The sequence below is a fragment of the Orycteropus afer genome, unplaced genomic scaffold, assembly GCF_000298275.1.
Source record: "Orycteropus afer afer isolate SDZICR_OR568_19922 unplaced genomic scaffold, OryAfe1.0 scaffold00431, whole genome shotgun sequence".
Classification (NCBI taxonomy): Eukaryota; Metazoa; Chordata; class Mammalia; order Tubulidentata; family Orycteropodidae; genus Orycteropus; species Orycteropus afer.
Window position 1 is genome coordinate 2,322,888 of NW_006922018.1, and position 6,820 is coordinate 2,329,707.

At 36.7% G+C, this 6,820-nt stretch overlaps 1 protein-coding gene across 1 annotated transcript in view; it reads right to left on the bottom strand.

Annotated features, from left to right (window-relative positions):
- The window catches only part of EIF2AK3 (eukaryotic translation initiation factor 2 alpha kinase 3), a 96,241-nt gene that overhangs the window by 10,020 nt on the left and 79,401 nt on the right, over nucleotides 1–6,820 (bottom strand). The window lies entirely within an intron of this gene.

Consider the following 6,820-nt stretch of genomic DNA (forward strand, 5'->3'; position numbering starts at 1 on the left):
GGCAAAAGTCCACAGCTCAGCCCACCTTTCTCCTCACCTTCTTCATTTGTTCCCCAGCCACCGTTTACAGTCCTCTGAGCAGTCCCTGGCTAGCCGGGTGATTTTTAGGTTAATTCTTAAGTCCCACCATCACAGGAATCTGTGACAGCGCTGTCTCTTTAAATATCCAAAATAGTCAAGCCGCTTTTTAAATCTACAAAATGGCGGCACCCTCCGGATCGGCAAAAGTCCACAGCTCAGCCCACCTTTCTCTTCATCTTCTCCATTTGTTCCCCAGCCACCATGCACAGTCTGTGCAGTCCCTGGCTAGCAGGGTGATTTTTAGGTTAATTCTTAGGTCCTACCATCAGTCGGGAATCTCCAAGCTGCCTGTACTGTCAGGGTCGTTCAGTTCGCTGTCAGACTGCAGCTCTGTATGTGTCCTTTTTTTTGGTATTTTCACGCAAATTCTTCTGCTAGTTGGAGTTTAGTCCACTTCTGTATCCTTCCCTTTAAGGCTCAGGGGTCCAAGATTATCTTCTGTGTCTGTGTTAATTGGTTTCCCTTTTCTTTGTTGAAGAGGGTCTGTGCAGTCCTTCTGCCTAGTCCGCCATCTTGCCGGAACTCCCCAAGATGGTTATATTTTTAACACTGTACATAAAATTTTACAAAATAGACTCACAATTGTCATTTTCAAAGTAAGGTATGTATAAACGTGTAAGATAAACATACAACATAAATATAAAACTAACCATTGTTAATGTTTTAGTTTTTCAGTAAGTGATTTTTATTTTTCCCTTATACTTTCCTTTGTTTTCTACATTTCCTACAGAGGACAAATTAATATATGAGAAAAAAAAGTATCATTAAATATGCTTTTAAAAAGAAATATAGCCTCTGGAATATATGAAAAGTGATCTTTACAAAATATCTAAGAAATAATGACTTAATTGCAAAACCCCAAGGGGTTAGGGGTGATAAAATGTACCTCTGAGAAGTTTAAGTTGATTTCTTTATCGCTGTGCAACACTAGAAGCTGGCCTGTATTTTTCGGTATTACAACCAAGAACAAAGTAACTGTGGGATGTTTAAGAAAGACAAGAAGGTCATTTACTCCAAGAAGATAAGAGAATTAAACAATGTCTTTGTACAACTTCTAAGACTTGGGTAAGACAGTTTAGACAGCCAAAGTACATATTTGGGAAGGCTTTTCTCCCCCACCCTTATTGTTGTAAAAAATATAGGCAACATTGAAAGGCTTTTTAAAGGGATATTTTTATAAAGTGACAGTTTCTGTATTTAAGGAGGGTTATTAAGAAGAGAATCCCTGGGTGGTATAAGCAGTTAATGTGCTTGGCTGCTAACCAAAAGGTTGGAGGTTTGAGGTCACTAGAAGTACCCTGGGGGAGCTCTGGTAGTGTAGTGCCTAAGGCACTTGACTGCTAACCAGAAGGCTGGCGGTTCAAACCCACCAGCCACTCCTCGCAAGGAAAACTGGGCAATCTACTTCCATAGTGATACCGCCTCGGAAACCCAAGGAGGGGTTGCTAAGAGTCGGGTCTGCCTCAACGGTACATGACAACAAAATACTTTACAGAGAAAGAAAATACAAATATCAGAGTATAAATGCTATGAAAAGAATAAACAAGATAATGGGATAGAACATGGCAGGGAGTAGAGGGTCGGCTGTCTAAACAGGGCTGTCGAGGTGCCTCTCCATCTAGTGAGCCTTCCATTAATAAGTATGTGGACTGAATTCCTTTTATTTAGTCATTCCTATTTTGTTTTTATAGTACTTCAAATGTGAAAGAATTACTTCCAGCCTGTTGAATAATGATGAATTTTTAAATACTTAATTTTTTGTTGTGGTAAAATATATATAACAAGACATTTACCATTGTAACAAGTGTTTTTTAAAGCAATTCTTAAAAAATATTTAATTGTGGTGAAAATATAAAAAATGAACTATTTTAAAGTGTACAACCCTACTGTAACAATGTTTAAGTGCACAATTCAGTGACATTACATATAGTTAACATGTTGTATAACCATTACCACTATCCATTTTCAAATTTTTTCATTCTCTGAAACAGAAACTCAATACCTCTCAAGTAATAACCCTCCAGTTTCCATTCCCCCAGCCCCTGGTAACCACTAATAAACTTTTGTTTCCATACATTTTATTAAGAACTTTCTAATATAAATTCTGATACATGCTTATGAAGAAAAAGTGAAAATACAGAAAAGTCCAAAACAGATTAAAAATCATTTAAGTCCCATCACTCAGATGCAATGAGTGCTAACATTTTATGGCTCTTCCTTCCAGGAATTTTTCCTATAGATACATTCACTGCCGTCGAGTCGGATCCGACTCATGGTGACCCCTCCTTGGGTTCCGAGGAGGTATCTCTACAGAAGTAGATTGCCCAACCTTCCTTCCTCCTATAGATATAAGTATGTATTTATGGTGTTTTGATCCTATTGCGTATAGTTTCAATGTTTCCTTTCATCAAGTCCTAGCCATCATTTGACTGGAATGATTCAATAACATGGTTCAATAGATTTCTTTTTCTACTTAAGCCAGTATGATTACTTGTGTTGGAAATAATCAGTTGTATAAAATGAATGGTCTTTTATAAATTAACATTTCTACTATATCCTTTTGTAATTTCTAAATTTATCTTTTTCTCCCTTAAGTAGATTTGCTAGAGGGAATTATCTATTTTACTCAAAACTTTAAAAATCAACCATACTTTTTTTTTTCTCCCAAACATGGTTTTACCAATATCAGTTCTTTCCCTGTTATTCCCTCTTATTGCTGGTCTCCCCCTTTCCCTTCAGGAAACTAAGCAGAATGCTAAATCACTAATGAAAGTCTTTAAATAAATTTATGTCTAAACAGAACTTTGATAACTTCATTAAAAAATTCAGTATTTTTCATTTCTGTCATTATTTTCCTAGTATTTTATGTATTTTTACTTCATTACCAACCCAGTGATCACTTAGGAAGGTTTTTTAATTTCTAGCTAAATGATAAAAGCAAAAACAAAAAAAAAACAATTTCTATGCTTACAAATATACCTGTTTCCTTGTGGCCTGGAAGTTTGAAATGAAAATTTATCTTATTTTCAATTATTCATTAATAAATGTTCAAATGACAACTACACATAAGCCCTGGTTCATTTTTTGGACATCTCTCATTTTTAACTTTTCCTTTGTGAAAATATGTTTAGTCAAATCTGAAAATCCCCTTGATGAAATCTGAACATATTTATTTATTGTCTTAAGTAATATTTCACTTTAGCATCATGTTACATTAAGTTTTGCTTTGTGCTTTGTATTTCCTTTCCTTTGGTTATAGTGTGCTTTCATCTCCTGTAGTGACACAGAAGGTGGGACTTGTTGTTGTTGTTGTTATTGTGCCGTCGAGTCGGCCCGACTCATAGCAACGCCTCCTTGGGTTTCCGAGGCAGTATCACTACGGAAGTAGGATTGCCCAACCTTCCTTCTGTTTCTAATTCCACCAGTTGAATTAAGGAGCATTGGACGCATATCCCCGTTCTTAACCTTTGCTTCGTCTGTTCTCATCCTCTTCCGTTTCTTGATCTTTGTTAATAATATGAGAACTAGAAACCCAGCTTATTATTGAATGACTATATTTAAAATTATATACCTTGTACTAAGAACACATTCTGGATTTTATATTCAATTTCAATTTGGTATTCATATTTACAAAAACCACTGATACTTACTGGTGTTGATGTCTATCACCAGATTTTTATCAGTTTCTCTTAATTCTTAAATTCAGTTTTAATAATTAGATAACACACTCACATGGTTCAAAAACCAGTATACAGTAAAGTTCTCCTTTCACTCTGTCCCTCATTTGCCCAGTCCCCAGCAGCTACCTCCCCTCTGAACGCTGCCTTTATAAACCTTCATTTCTTACCCATCCTTTTTTCTAGAGTTTCTTTATGTGAATATCATCAAACATTTATTTATCTTTTTCTCCAAAGGTAGCCCACTATGCACACATTTCTGCACCTTCTTTTTTTTCACTTAAGGGGATTTTTATTTACTCTTACCAATCTAAAACTATCTGATTTCTTTGAACATGAATAATTTTATAGGGCTCAATTTTTTTCTTGAGAATTATACATATTGCATTACTCTTTTCAATGTTTAGTGCTATACAAAACAAGTTCTTAAGCTGTACCCTGTTCTTTTTTTCTACCTAAATCATTGTAACACTTTTTCTTTCTTTGAAATTCGAGATGCCTAAGTAGAGGGTTCTTTTAAGTTGCTAAAACTTAAATAAATTAAAATTTAAAATGTGAGAAATTAATACCTGAATAATGTAAACAATCCAAACAGTACAAAAGGATACTGTGCAAAAGCAAAAGTCCCTCTCTTCAAAGGCGGTCCCTATTCATAGTCTCTGACACAGCCTTTCAATGATAATCTAAGCCAGTGGTTCTCAAAGTGTGGCCCATGGAACCCTGGGGATCCCAAGACCCTTTCAAGTAGCCTGCCAGGTCAAGATGATTTTCATAATACTAAGATGATATTTGTCTCTTCTTTTCCTTTCCATCTTTCTTCCTCTTTTTTTTTCAAAACTGTGGTTTGGGTGAAAGTTTACAGAGCAAATTAGTTTCCCGGTCAACAATTCATACACATTTTGTTTTTGTCTATAGGCCACACTCTTGGAGGTTCTACTAATCCCTATCAGACCAGTAAGCCTGGTCTTTTTTTATGATTTTGAAGGTATTTGCCTTTTTGCTATATGTACTTATATTTGCTTGTTGGTACCTTAGCGTGACTCAAGGCAGCAGCACCAAACTATGCTAACTACATTCTCCAGTGCCAGGGTCACAGTTCAAAACAAAACAAGACTATTTCACTTACACTGTCCTTGCTGAAGGAGTGAAAATTATGAATTTTATTAAATCTCTTGACCCTTAAGTACACTTTTAATATTCTGTGTGACAAAAATAGGAAGTATTCATAAAGCATTTCTGTTCTAGACCAAAGTATTATGGCTATCTCTAGAAAAAGTACTTGCGTAATTGAGTTATAAGGCAAACTAGCTACTCTCTTTATAGGACCATATTAGCTTGAAAGAATGGCTGGTAGACAAACTATGGTTATCCAGACTTGGGTATCTGACAGCATTTTCTCAAAGAGGAACAAAGTGAGGATGGCACTTCAAGGAAAACTGACAGTATTTGTTGCCAATGATAAAAGTGGTGCTTTCAAGTGAAAATTAAAATTTTGGAAAGATGTGCATTCATTACCATAAACTCAACAGCTCAATAATCCTTATAGCCTTTTTGAATGAGGTCATGATATCAACTAATGTGATCCATTTCACTATATAATGAAATGAGACAAGAGCTGGAAGAGGAAGGAGCTGCACAACTCAGGCAATCAACAGTTTCCAAACAACCAATGTACAATGTTATAAAACTTTGAATAGGCAAAAGATTCAATCAAAATGCAAGATGGACCAAGGGGTGTTAGTGGAACAGAGTACAAAATGTTCACCGACATGGTTTCACAGAGTCTGCTTGCTGAGTTTTGATGTAACTACACATAATTACCTGAAAAATCCATTGAAACATTCTGCCTCATCTGACCATATCTGTGTGTGGTCAGACTTTCTTCATATACTTCAACCAAACAATATATGGCAACAGATGAATGCAGAAGCAGATAGGAGAATCCAGCTCTTTTACAGATTTTTTTTGGGGGAGGGGGGTATAGCATAAGGTGTTTATTAAGGAGTTCTGGTGGTGTAGTGCATAAGGCATTTGGCTGCTAACCATAAGGTCACTGGTTCAAACCCACCAGCTGCTCCACAGAAGGAAGATGAGGCAATCTACTTCTGTCAAGATTTACAGCCTTGGAAACTCAATGGGGATTGCTATGAGTTAGAATCGACTTGATGGCAGTGGGTTTTTGAAGGTGTATTAGACACCACACTCTGTGAAGAGAAGCTGGAGAGGCAGAATTGGCAGTTGAAGAAGTCTCAGCGCACAATGCAGATGCCATAAACCTCAGCAAATATGGCAGGGTACTCTGGAGACAGTATTGCCTGTCAAGAGTTTCTCTCTTTGGGCCAAACTGGCCAGGCATTTATCTCCTTGCCTCTCAGTCATCAGACGCAGGTGTCCCTGGAAGGGTGTGATCTCAGGTGAGCCCTTTCTAGCAGCTGAGGTAGACTCTGAAGGGGCTGAGGGGCTAACGACCATCTGCTGACTGTGCTTTTTCACAGATTTGCAAATATGTAAGCAGATGCTATTCTTCTAATTTCTTTTTTTGGGGAAAATACTTATTTTTCATAAAAATAAGATGTTTTGGGTTTGATACTGCATTTTTAACAAAATTAATGAAACTTCATAAATTTCTCAGTTTTAATTTCTAATAGGGCAAATATGAGAAAAACTTTTGGGTTCTCAACAACTTTTATAAGTGTAAATAATTACTGAGAACAAAAACTGTGAACACTGCTGATCTAAACACATGTATAAGCTTGTGAATATACCCAGCCTGATGCTGGGCCTGCTACTCTGAAGCTCCCAGAATGCATTGCTCCCAACATTTCTCTGGTTCCTACCCTGTTTACCATGCTTTTCCTTTGGAGACTATGCATTCTAGAAGGCAACATATCTCAGCCTATCTACTTTTATTTCCTGTCATGATACATGCTGAAGTTGCCTGTGAATTACTGTAGAGGGCAGCTCAGTACAGTCCCCTGGTTCTGAAACATTTTCTGCACAGTTCACACAAGGCTACATATGACCTGGAGTTAAGTTTGGAAAGACAGCATTAGAAATCTCTT